This window comes from Arachis ipaensis, chromosome B6 (genome assembly GCF_059453495.1).
Source record: "Arachis ipaensis isolate K30076 ecotype BB chromosome B6, ASM5945349v1, whole genome shotgun sequence".
In the NCBI taxonomy this organism is placed as follows: domain Eukaryota; kingdom Viridiplantae; phylum Streptophyta; class Magnoliopsida; order Fabales; family Fabaceae; genus Arachis; species Arachis ipaensis.
The window spans coordinates 90,702,585-90,715,781 of NC_142441.1; the positions used below are offsets into that span (position 1 = coordinate 90,702,585).

At 40.3% G+C, this 13,197-nt stretch overlaps 1 non-coding gene across 1 annotated transcript; it reads right to left on the reverse strand.

Annotated features, from left to right (window-relative positions):
• Window positions 1-5,293: 5,293 nt before the first annotated feature.
• On the reverse strand, window positions 5,294-5,401 carry LOC148561725 (small nucleolar RNA R71). The gene has a single exon (XR_015888198.1). It is a non-coding gene; the product is annotated as a small nucleolar RNA R71 (small nucleolar RNA).
• Window positions 5,402-13,197: the final 7,796 nt, after the last annotated feature.

Sequence of the window (13,197 nt, forward strand, 5' to 3'; positions counted from 1 at the left end):
TTCAACGAATGGGTCCAGCTGCACATTTTCTATGAAGGGCTCTCTTATGAGTCAAAGAAGGCAGTAGACCATTCATCTGGAGGATCCTTGAACAAGAAAAAGACCATTGAGGAAGCCATAGATGTTATTGAAACAGTAGCAAAAAACGACTACTTCTATGCTTCCGAAAGAGGGAACACAAGAGGAGTGATGGAGCAAAACAATGTAGATGCTCTGTTGGCCCAAAACAAGCTCATTACCTAGCAGCTGGCTGACCTCACCAAGAAGATGGAGAGGAACCAAGTAGCAGCAATCTCCACTTCATCAACAACACAAGAAGGAGTAAACGAAGAAGCAGAGGGGAGTCAGGAGCAAGCCAACTACATTGGGAATTCACCAAGGAAAAACTATGATCCATACTCCAAGACTTACAACCCTGGATGGAGAAATCACCCGAACTTTGGGTGGGGAAGTGAGCAAGATCAAAAGTAATTCACCCAGAGGACATCTCAACACCCCCACAACAACACTTCTCCACATACTTATCAAAACCAAAATAGCACATCTACTCCGAACCACTCATCAATTGATGACAAGCTCTCTAAGATTGAAGCCTTACTTGAAGGAATATGCCAAGAGATTCAAGAAAATAAGGTGTTCAAAGAGGAGGTGCGAGTCAATATTAAGAACCAGGGAGAGACCATTAGGAAGCTGGAATTCCAGGTGGGATATTTAGCTGAGAAGATTCCCAAACCTACTGATAGCTTCCCAAGTGACATGGAGAAAAACCCCAAGGGAGAAGCAAAGAAAGTAAGATGGGAAGATTGCAAAATGGTCACTACAAGTGATCAAGAGATTGAAGACAAGCAAGGAAAAATGCGCAAACAACCTAAAGACAACTCAACAAAGGAGGAGGATAGAAAGCACAAAGAACCAGAAATCTCACAACAAGAGCTGCTGAAGCTCTATGCACCATTCCCTCAACTGCTAAATGGTGCTGTGGGAAAAATAATATACTCAAGGTTCCTAGACTTGTTTGCATCTCTGCATGTGAACATACCATTCATCAAGGCAATTCAACAAATGCCTGCATTCATCAAGTATATGAAGGAACTTCTTCCCAGGAAAAGCTCACTCAAGGGAGGGCAGATGATGAGCGGATAATTTATACGCTTTTTGACATTGTTTTTAGTATGTTTTTAGTAGGATCTAGTTACTTTTAGGGATGTTTTCATTAGTTTTTATGTTAAATTCACATTTCTAGACTTTACTATGAGTTTGTGTGTTTTTCTGTGATTTCAGGTATTTTCTGGCTGAAATTGAGGGACTTGAGCAGAAATCAGATTTAGAGGTTGAAAAAGGACTGCTGATGCTGTTGGATTCTGACCTCCCTGCACGCAAAGTGGATTTTCTGGAGCTACAGAACTCGAAATGGCACGCTTCCAATTGCGTTGGAAAGTAGACATCCAGGGCTTTCCAGAAATATATAATAGTCCATACGTTGGCCAAGAATTGATGACATAAACTGGCGTTCAACGCCAGCCTTCTGCCCAAATCTGGCGTCCAGCGCCAGAAAAGGATCCAGAACTAGAGTTGAACGCCCAAACTGGCACAGAAACTGGCGTTCAACTCCACAAATGGTCTCTGCACGTGCTACACTTAAGCTCAGCCCAAACACACACCAAGTGGGCCCCGGAAGTGGATTTATGCATCAATTACTTACTCATGTAAACCCTAGTGACTAGTTTATTATAAATAGGACCTCTTACTATTGTATTAGGCATCCTGGATTGTATTTTGATCCTGTGATCAGGTTTTGGGGGCTGGCCATCTCGGCCATGCCTGAACCTTCACTTATGTATTTTCATACGGTAGAGTTTCTACACTCCATAGATTAAGGTGTGGAGCTCTGCTGTTCCTCAAAGATTAATGCAAGTACTACTGTTTTCTATTCAATTCATCTTATTTCGCTTCTAAGATATCCATTCGCACCCAAGAACGTGATGAAGGTGATGATTATGTGTGACGCTCATCACCATCTCCCATATGAACACGTGCCTGACAAACACTTCCGTTCTACATGAAATAAGCTAGAATGAATATCTCTTAGATCTCCTAACCAGAATCTTCGTGGCGTAAGCTAGAATGATGGCGGCATTCAAGAGAATCCGGAAGGTCTAAACCTTGTCTGTGGTATTCTGAGTAGGATTCAATGATTGAATGACTGTGACGAGCTTCAAACACGCGAGTGCTGGGCGTTAGTGACAGACGCAAAAGGAGGGTGAATCCTATTCCAGCATGATCGGGAACCAACAGATGAATAGCCGTGCCGTGACAGGGTGCGTGAGCATATTATTCACTGAGAGGAGGGGATGTAGCCACTGACAACGGTGATGCCCTTGCATAAAGCCAGCCATGGAAAGGAGTACGACTGATTGGATGAAGATAGCAGGAAGGCAGAGGTTCAGAGGAACGAAAAGCACCTCCATTCGCTTATCTGAAATTCCTACCAATGATTTACATAAGTATCTCTATCCCTATTTTATTATTCATTATTCGAAAACCATATCACTGTTTTATATCTGCCTAACTGAGATTTACAAGGTGACCATAGCTTGCTTCATACCAACAATCTCCGTGGGATTCGACCCTTACTCACGTAAGGTATTACTTGGACGACCCAGTGCACTTGCTGGTTAGTTGTATCGAAGTTGTGACAATTTATGAATTGAGATTAGAGCACCAAGTTTTTGGAGCCATTACCAGAGATCACAATTTCGTGCACCAAGGTTTTGGCGCCGTTGCCGGGGATTGTTTGAGTTTTCGGCAAGCTTTTGGTCCGGTAACATCAGTGCCAGATTCCCTTTTGATCCGGCAACAGCACCAAGTTTTTGGCGCCGTTGCCGGGGATTGTTTGAGTTTGGACAACTGACGGCTCATCTTGTTGCTCAGATTAGGTAATTTTCTTTTCGTTTTGTTTTCAAAAATTTTTCAAAAATATTTCTAAAATTTTCTCATCTGTTTTCGAAAAAAATAAAATAAAAATGTTTTCAAAAATTTATTCAAAATTTTTAAGAATGAATTCTAGTGTTTCATGAAGCATGTGAAGCCTGGCTGGCTGTAAAGCCATATCTAAATTTATTTGGACTGAGGCTTGCACTTTGTTATCAAAGAGCAATATACTCTCGTGTTAAAGACTAAAGCTTGGCTGGCCATTGGCCATGTCTAGTGTTTTGGACTGGAGCTTTCATTGAAAGCTTGGCTGGCTAGTGAGCCATGTCTAATTCCTGGACTGAAGCTTTAGACTAACATGGCAAGATTCCTAGAATTCATATTAAAAATTTTGGAATCCTTATTTTTTTCTTTTTTTCATATAATTTTCGAAAAAAATCCAAAAAAATTAGAAAATCATAAAAATCAAAAAAATATTTCATGTTTCTTGTTTGAGTCTTGAGTCATATCATAAGTTTGGTGTCACTTGCATATGCATCTAGCATTTTTCAAAAATTTCATGCATTCATAGTGTTCTTCATGATCTTCAAGTTGTTCTTGGTAAGTCTTCTTGTTTGATCTTGATGATTTTTTGTTTTGTGTCTTTTCATGTTTATCATATGCATTCTTGAATTCTTAGTGTCTAAGCATTAAAGAATTCTAAGTTTGGTGTCTTGCATGTTTTCTTTGCATTAAAGATTTTTCAAAATTGTGTCTTGATGTTCATCATGACATTCAAAGTGTTCTTGGTGTTCATCTTGACATTCATAGCATTCTTGCATGCATTCATTGTTTTGATCTAAAAATTTCATGCATTGCATATTTTTCATGTTTTTCATAAAAATTTCAAAAATAAAAAAAATATCTTTCCCTTTTTCTCTCATCAAATTCGAAAATTTGGATTGACTTTTTCAAAATTTTTTAAAATCAAATTGTTTCTCATGAGTCAAATCAAATTTTCAATTTGAAAATCTTATCTTTTTCAAAAATCAAATCTTTTTCAAAATTCTTAGTTATTTTCAAAAATTCCAAAATTATTTTTCAAAAATCTTTTTCTTATTTTTATATAAAATTTTCGAAAATAACTAATCAATTAAGGTTTTGATTCAAAAATTTGAAGTTTGTTACTTGCTTGTTAAGAAAGATTCAAACTTTAAGTTCTAGAATCATATCTTGTGATTTCTTATGAATCAAGTCATTAATTGTGATTTTAAAAATCAAATCTTTTTCAAAAACTAATTTCTATCATATCTTTTCAAAAAAATCTTCTTATCTTATCTTTTTCAAAAATATCTTTTCAAAATATCTTTTCTAACCTCCTAACTTCTTATCTTTTCAAAATTTGTTTCAACTAACTAACTAACTTTTTGTTTGTTTCTTAACTTTTTCAAAACCACCTAACTAATTCTCCCTTTCTAATTTTCGAAAATACCTCCCCCTTTTTTAAAAATTTCTTTTTAATTAACCAATTATTTTTATTTCTATTTTCAAAAAAAAAATTTTTCGAAAAAAAAATTTTACTAAATATTTTTCAAAAACGATTTTCAAAAATCACTAACTCCTTTTCAAAAATAATTTTCGAAAATTATTCCTCCCCCATCTCATTCTATTTATTCATTCATATCCTAACATCTCATTTCATCTCTCTTCCATCCTCACAGTTGCATTTCTTCCTTTACATCACATTCTTTGTCTCCCCCTTCTCTTCCACTCACAAAGGGATCCCTATACTGTGGTATAAAGGATCTCTATTATTATTATCATTTTTCTGGCCATTCTTCCTTGTCATATGAGCAGGAGCAAGGATAAGAACATTCTTGTGGAAGCAGATCCAGAACCTGAAAGGACTCTGAAGAGAAAATTAAGAGAAGCTAAAATACAACAATCCAGAGATAACCTTTCAGAAATTTTCGAACAGGCAGAGGAGATGGCAGCCGAAAATAATAATAATGCAAGGAGGATGCTTGGTGACTTTACTGCACCTAATTCCAATTTACATGGAAGAAGCATCTCCATTCCTGCCATTGGAGCAAACAACTTTGAGCTGAAACCTCAATTAGTTTCTCTGATGCAGCAGAACTGCAAGTTTCATGGACTTCCATCTGAAGATCCTTTTCAGTTCTTAACTGAATTCCTGCAGATATGTGATACTGTTAAGACTAATGGAGTAGATCCTGAAGTCTACAGGCTCATGCTTTTCCCTTTTGCTGTAAGAGACAGAGCTAGATTATGGTTGGATTCTCAACCTAAAGACAGCCTGAACTCTTGGGATAAGCTGGTCACGGCTTTCTTAGCCAAGTACTTTCCTCCTCAAAAGCTGAGCAAGCTTAGAGCTGATGTTCAAACCTTCAGACAGAAAGAAGGTGAATCTCTCTATGAAGCTTGGGAAAGATACAAACAGTTGACCAAAAAGTGTCCTTCTGACATGCTTTCAGAATGGACCATCCTGGATATATTCTATGATGGTTTATCTGAGCTATCAAATATGTCACTGGACACTTCTGCAGGTGGATCCATTCACCTAAAGAAAACGCCTGCAGAAGCTCAAGAACTCATTGACATGGTTGCTAATAACCAGTTCATGTACACTTCTGAAAGGAATCCTGTGAGCAATGGGACGCCTATGAAGAAGGGAGTTCTTGAAGTTGATACTCTGAATGCCATATTGGCTCAGAACAAAATATTGACTCAGCAAGTCAATATGATTTCTCAGAGTCTGCATGGAATGCAAGCTGCATCCAACAGTACTCAAGAGGCTTCTTCTGAAGAAGAAGCTTATGATCCTGAGAACCCTGCAATAGCAGAGGTAAATTACTTAGGTGAACCTTATGGAAACACCTATAACTCAACATGGAGAAATTATCCAAATTTCTCATGGAAGGATCAAAAGCCCCAACAAGGCTTTAATAATGGTGGAAGAAACAGGTTTAGCAATAGCAAGCCTTTTCCATCATCAACTCAGCAACAGACAGAGAACTCTGAACAAAATGCTTCTAATTTAGCAAATCTAGTCTCTGATCTATCTAAGGCCACTGTAAGTTTCATGAATGAAACAAGATCTTCCATTAGAAATCTGGAAGCACAAGTGGGCCAGCTGAGTAAGAGGATCACTGAAATCCCTCCTAGTACTCTCCCAAGCAATACAGAAGAGAACCCAAAAGGAGAGTGCAAGGCCATTGACATAAGTGCCATGGCCGAACCTGTAAGGGAAGGAGAGGACGTGAATCCCAAGGAGGAAGACCTCCTGGGACGTCCAGTGATCAATAAGGAGCTTCCCTCTGAGGAACCAAAGGACTCTGAGGCTCATCTAGAGACCATAGAGATTCCATTGAACCTCCTTATACCCTTCATGAGCTCTGATGAGTATTCCTCTTCTGAAGAGAATGAGGATGTCACTGAAGAGCAAACTGCCAAGTTTCTTGGTGCAATCATGAAGCTGAATGCCAAATTGTTTGGCATTGATGCTTGGGAAGTTGAACCTCCCTTGTTCATCAATGAACTAAGTGATCTGGATCAACTGACATTGCCTCAGAAGAGACAGGATCCTGGAAAGTTCATAATACCCTGTACCATAGGCACCATGATCTTTAAGGCTCTGTGTGACCTTGGTTCAGGAATAAACCTCATGCCCCTCTCTGTAATAGAGAAACTGGGAATCTATGGGGTGCAAGCTGCTAAAATCTCACTAGAGATGGCAGACAGCTCAAGAAAACAGGCTTATGGACAAGTAGAAGATGTATTAGTAAAGGTTGAAGGCCTTTACATACCTACTGATTTCATAGTCCTGGATACTGGAAGGGAAGAGGATGAATCCATCATCCTAGGAAGACCTTTCCTGGCCACAGCAAGAGCTGTGATTGATGTTGACAGAGGTGAAATAGTCCTTCAATGGAATGAGAACTCCCTTGTATTCAAAACTCAAGGATCTCCCTCTGCAACCATGGAGAGGAAGCTTGAAAAGCTTCTCTCAAAGCAGAGTCAACCAGAGCCCCCACAGTCAAACTCTAAGTTTGGTGTTGGGAGGCCACAACCAAACTCTAAGTTTGGTGTTGAACTCCCATATCCAAACTCTAAGTTTGGTGTTGGAGAGTCTCAACAAAGCTCTGCACATCTGTGAGGCTCCATGAGAGCCCACTGTCAAGCTATTGACATTAAAGAAGCGCTTGTTGGGAGGCAACCCAATGTTTATCTAATTCTTATTTTTATTGTTTTTCATGTTTTCTTAGGTTCATGATCATGTGGAGTCACAAAATAAATATAAAAATTGAAAACGGAATCAAAAATAGCAGAAGAAAAATCACACCCTGGAGGAGCATCTGTCTGGTGTTCAGCGCCAGAACAGAGCATGGTTCTGGCACTGAACGCCCAAAATGGGCAGCTTCTGGGCGCTGAACGCCAGAACAGGCATGGTTCTGGCGTTCAACGCCAGAAATGGCACACAAATGGGCGTTGAACGCCCAAAATGGCCACCAACCTGGCGCTGAACGCCCAGAGTTGGATACAAAGGCATTTTTACATGCCTAATGGGTGCAGGGATGTAAATCCTTGAACACCTCAGGATCTGTGGACCCCACAGGATCCACTCAGGATCTGTGGACCCCACAGGATCCCCACCTACCTCCACTCACTTCTTCTCACCACTCTCTTTCACACAACCCCATAAACACTCTTCCCTAAAAACCCTCACCAATCACCTCAATCTCTCTTCCCCACTAAACCTTCACCACTCACATCCATCTCCTCTTCCCCATAAACCTACCTCATAAACTCCACCTACCTTCAAAATTCAAAACCAATTTCCCACCCAAACCCACACATATGGCCAAACCAATACCCCCCCTCCCCTTCCCTATATAAAGCAATACCCCCCCTCCCCACCCTAAACCCTCCATTCTTCATCAAATTCACACAACACACCCCTCTACACTCCTCTTGGCCGAAACCACATCTCCCTCTCCCTCTCCATATTTCTTCTTCTTCTTCCTCTATTCTTTTGTTTATTGCTCGAGGGCGAGCAATATTCTAAGTTTGGTGTGGTAAAAGCATAGCTTTTTTGTTTTTCCATTACCATTGATGGCATCTAAGACCGGAGAATCCTCTAGAAGAGGGAAAGGGAAGACAAAAGCTTCCACATCCGAGTCATGGGAGATGGAAAGGTTCATCTCCAAAGCCCATCAAGACCACTTCTATGATGTTGTGGCCAAGAAAAAGGTGATCCCTGAGGTCCCTTTTAAACTCAAAAGAAATGAGTATCCGGAGATCCGACATGAAATTCAAAGAAGAGGTTGGGAAGTTCTAACAAATCCCATCCAACAAGTCGGCATCTTAATGGTTCAAGAGTTCTATGCCAATGCATGGATCACCAAGAACCATGATCAAAGTAAGAACCCGGCTCCAAAGAACTATGTTACAATGGTTCGGGGGAAATACTTAGATTTTAGTCCGGAGAATGTGAGGTTGGCGTTCAACTTGCCATACATGGAAGAGAACGCACGCCCCTACACAAGGAGAGTCAACTTTGATCAAAGGTTGGACCAAGTCCTTATGGACATATGTGTAGAAGGAGCTCAATGGAAGATTGACTCCAAAGGCAAGCCGGTTCAACTAAGAAGATTGGACCTCAAGCCTATAGCTAGAGGATGGTTGGAGTTTATTCAATGCTCAATCATTCCCACTAGCAACCGGTCTGAAGTTACTATAGACCGGGCCATCGTGATCCATAGCATCATGATTGGAGAAGAGGTGGAAGTTCATGAGATTATACCTCAAGAACTCTACAAGGTGGCTGACAAGTCCTCCACTATGGCAAGGTTAGCCTTTCCTCACCTCATTTGCCACCTATGCAATTCAGCTGGGATTGACATAGAGGGAGATATCCTCATTAAAGAGGAAAAGCCCATCACTAAGAAAAAGATGGAGCAAGCAAGAGAGCCCAGTCATGGAGCTCAAGAAGCGCAAGAAGCTCATCACCATGAGATTCCGGAAATGCCTCAAATGCACTTTCCTCCATAAAATTATTGGGAGCAAATCAACACCTCCCTAGAAGAATTGAGTTCCAATATGGGACAACTAAGGGTGGAACATCAAGAGCACTCCATCATGCTCCATGAAATAAGAGAAGATCAGAAAGCAATGAGGGAGGAGCAACAAAGACAAGGAAGAGACATAGAAGAGCTCAAGGACATCATTGGTTCCTCAAGAAGGAAACGCCACCATCACTAAGGTGGATTCATTCCTTGTTCTTGCTTTCTCTATTTTTCGTTTTCTATATTATGTGCTTATCTATGTTTGTGTCTTCATTACATGATCATTAGTAGTTAGTAACTTTGTCTTAAAGATATGAATGTCCTATGAATCCATCACCTCTCTTAAATGAAAAATGTTTTAATTCAAAAGAACAAGAAGTACATGAGTTTCGAATTTATCCTTGAACTTAGCCTAATTATATTGATGTGGTGACAATGCTTCTTGTTTTCTGAATGTATGCTTGAACAGTGCATATGTCTTTTGAAGTTGTTGTTTAAGAATGTTAAATATGTTGGCTCTTGAAAGAATGATGACTAGGAGACATGTTATTTGATAATCTGAAAAATCATAAAATGATTCTTGAAGCAAGAAAAAGCAGCAAAGAACAAAGCTTGCAGAAAAAAAAAAGAGAAAAAAAAAAAGTAGGCGAAAAAAAAAATATAGAAAAAAAAAGGAAAAGAAAAAGCAAGCAGAAAAAGCCAATAACCCTTAAAACCAAAAGGCAAGGGCAAATAAAAAGGATCCCAAGGCTTTGAGCATCAGTGGATAGGAGGGCCTAAAGGAATAAAATCCTGGTCTAAGCGGCTAAACCAAGCTGTCCCTAACCATGTGCTTGTGGCGTGTAGGTGTCAAGTGAAAACTTGAGACTGAGCGGTTAAAGTCAAGGTCCAAAGCAAAAATAAAGAGTGTGCTTAAGAACCCTGGACACCTCTAATTGGGGACTTTAGCAAAGCTGAGTCACAATCTGAAAAGGTTCACCCAATTATGTGTCTGTGGCATTTATGTATCCGGTGGTAATACTGGAAAACAAAGTGCTTAGGGCCACGGCCAAGACTCATAAGGAAGCTGTGTTCAAGAATCATCATACTGAACTAGGAGAATCAATAACACTATCTGAACTCTGAGTTCCTATAGATGCCAATCATTCTGAACCTCAATGAATAAAGTGAGATGCCAAAACTATTCAAGAGACAAAAAGCTATAAGTCCCGCTCATATGATTGGAGCTATGTTTCATCGATAGTTTGGAACTTATAGTATATTCTCTTCTTTTTATCCTATTTGATTTTCAGTTGCTTGGGGACAAGCAACAATTTAAGTTTGGTGTTGTGATGAGCGGATAATTTATACGCTTTTTGACATTGTTTTTAGTATGTTTTTAGTAGGATCTAGTTACTTTTAGGGATGTTTTCATTAGTTTTTATGTTAAATTCACATTTCTGGAATTTACTATGAGTTTGTGTGTTTTTCTGTGATTTCAGGTATTTTCTGGCTGAAATTGAGGGACTTGAGCAGAAATCAGATTCAGAGGTTGCAAAAGGACTGCTGATGCTGTTGGATTCTGACCTCCCTGCACTCAAAGTGGATTTTCTGGAGCTACAGAACTCGAAATGGCGCGCTTCCAATTGCGTTGGAAAGTAGACATCCAGGGCTTTCCAGAAATATATAATAGTCCATACTTTGGCCAAGAATTGACGACGTAAACTGGCGTTCAACGCCAGCCTTCTGCCCAAATCTGGCGTCCAGCGACAGAAAAGGATCCAGAACCAGAGTTGAACGTCCAAACTGGCACAGAAACTGGCGTTCAACTCCACAAATGGCCTCTGCACGTGCTACACTTAAGCTCAGCCCAAACACACACCAAGTGGGCCCCGGAAGTGGATTTATGCATCAATTACTTACTCATGTAAACCCTAGTGACTAGTTTATTATAAATAGGACCTCTTACTATTGTATTAGGCATCCTGGATTGTATTTTGATCCTGTGATCACGTTTTGGGGGCTGGCCATCTCGGCCATGCCTGAACCTTCACTTATGTATTTTCATACGGTAGAGTTTCTACACTCCATAGATTAAGGTGTGGAGCTCTGCTGTTCCTCAAAGATTAATGCAAGTACTACTGTTTTCTATTCAATTCATCTTATTTCGCTTCTAAGATATCCATTCGCACCCAAGAACGTGATGAAGGTGATGATTATGTGTGATGCTCATCACCATCTCCCCTATGAACACGTGCCTGACAAACACTTCCGTTCTACATGAAATAAGCTAGAATGAATATCTCTTAGATCTCCTAACCAGAATCTTCATGGCGTAAGCTAGAATGATGGCGGCATTCAAGAGAATCCGGAAGGTCTAAACCTTGTCTGTGGTATTCTGAGTAGGATTCAATGATTGAATGACTGTGACGAGCTTCAAACTCGCGAGTGCTGGGCGTTAGTGACAGACGCAAAAGGAGGGTGAATCCTATTCCAGCATGATCGGGAACCGACAGATGAATAGCCGTGCCGTGACAGGGTGCGTGAGCATATTATTCACTGAGAGGAGGGGATGTAGCCACTGACAACGGTGATGCCCTTGCATAAAGCCAGCCATGGAAAGGAGTACGACTGATTGGATGAAGATAGCAGGAAGGCAGAGGTTCAGAGGAACGAAAAGCACCTCCATTCGCTTATCTGAAATTCCTACCAATGATTTACATAAGTATCTCTATCCCTATTTTATTATTCATTATTCGAAAACCATATCACTGTTTTATATCTGCCTAACTGAGATTTACAAGGTGACCATAGCTTGCTTCATACCAACAATCTCCGTGGGATTCGACCCTTACTCACGTAAGGTATTACTTGGACGACCCAGTGCACTTGCTGGTTAGTTGTATCGAAGTTGTGACAATTTATGAATTGAGATTAGAGCACCAAGTTTTTGGAGCCATTACCAGAGATCACAATTTCGTGCACCAGCAGACTATAGTGATGAACAAGGAATGTAGTGCCCTTATTCAACCTGAGTTGCCTACAAAAAGAAGAGACCCAGGAAGTTTTCATATACCTTGTGCCATAGGTGAAAACATGTTCGACAGAGCACTATGTGATTTAGGGGCCAGCATCAACTTACTGCCCTTATCCCTGGTGAAGAGGCTGCAGATCAATGAGATAATGCCCACAGATGTCATTATCAGACTGGTTGACAAAACTCAAAAGCAAGCAATAGGAGTGGTGGAAAATGTGTTGCTAAAAGTTGGGAAGTACTTTCTCCCAACAGACTTTGTCATTCTGGACATGGAAGAGAGTCACACTCATCCAATCATATTGGGAAGACCATTCCTAGCTACGGCCAGAGCACTTATTGATGTAGAGAAAGGGGAGCTAATATTGAGAATCCATGATGAACGACTCAGCTTCAATGTTTTCAAACTCTCACAAGAAACAGATCAAGAGGACAAGGAACTAAGCACAAATGATAATGAGACACTGAAGGAGGAAATAAGCACTGAAGCACAGCCAGTTCATTCTGAGATCCCCTTAACTGACAAACAAGGAAAACAGTAATTGCCACAACTCAAGGAAAAGTTGGAGGAACCTAAACCTCTTGAGGCAGGTGAAGACAGCACCACAGCTCCTTTAGAAAAAGAGGTCACCAAGGGGAAGGCAACCTCAAAAGAAACAAAGAAGAAGGTACCAAGAGGGTGGAAGAACAAGAAGATCCCTACGGAAGACTTCTCTCCAGGGGATAGAGTTGTCTCAGCCTACTTCCCAGATATTCCCCCTAATCTCCCTACTGTGCCATCTCAATTACCTAAGGTCTTCACTATCAACAGAGTTCTTTTCCTGGAACATGTGGAGATTATTGATCCAACCAATGGATACAAGTCCACAGCAAGAGGGGAGGACTTTAAGCACTACCAACCACCATGATGAAGGAAAAACGTCAAGCTAGTGACGCTAAAGAAGCGCTTCATGGGAGGCAACCCATGTTTTATATGCTTTCAGATGATAATGAATAAGTCAATCTTTATGAGCTTCAATCCAAACTTAACAAACAATTGGTGAAAATCTTCTTATGCAAAATATAGTGGGGAACAAGTTTGGTGTTCAAAGCAAACCAAGATGCATGCTAGTCTTGGAAGCTTTGAACAAAACTTTTCATCACATTGCTTCAAACTAAGTTTGGTGTCACCCCATGGTGCCACCAAAA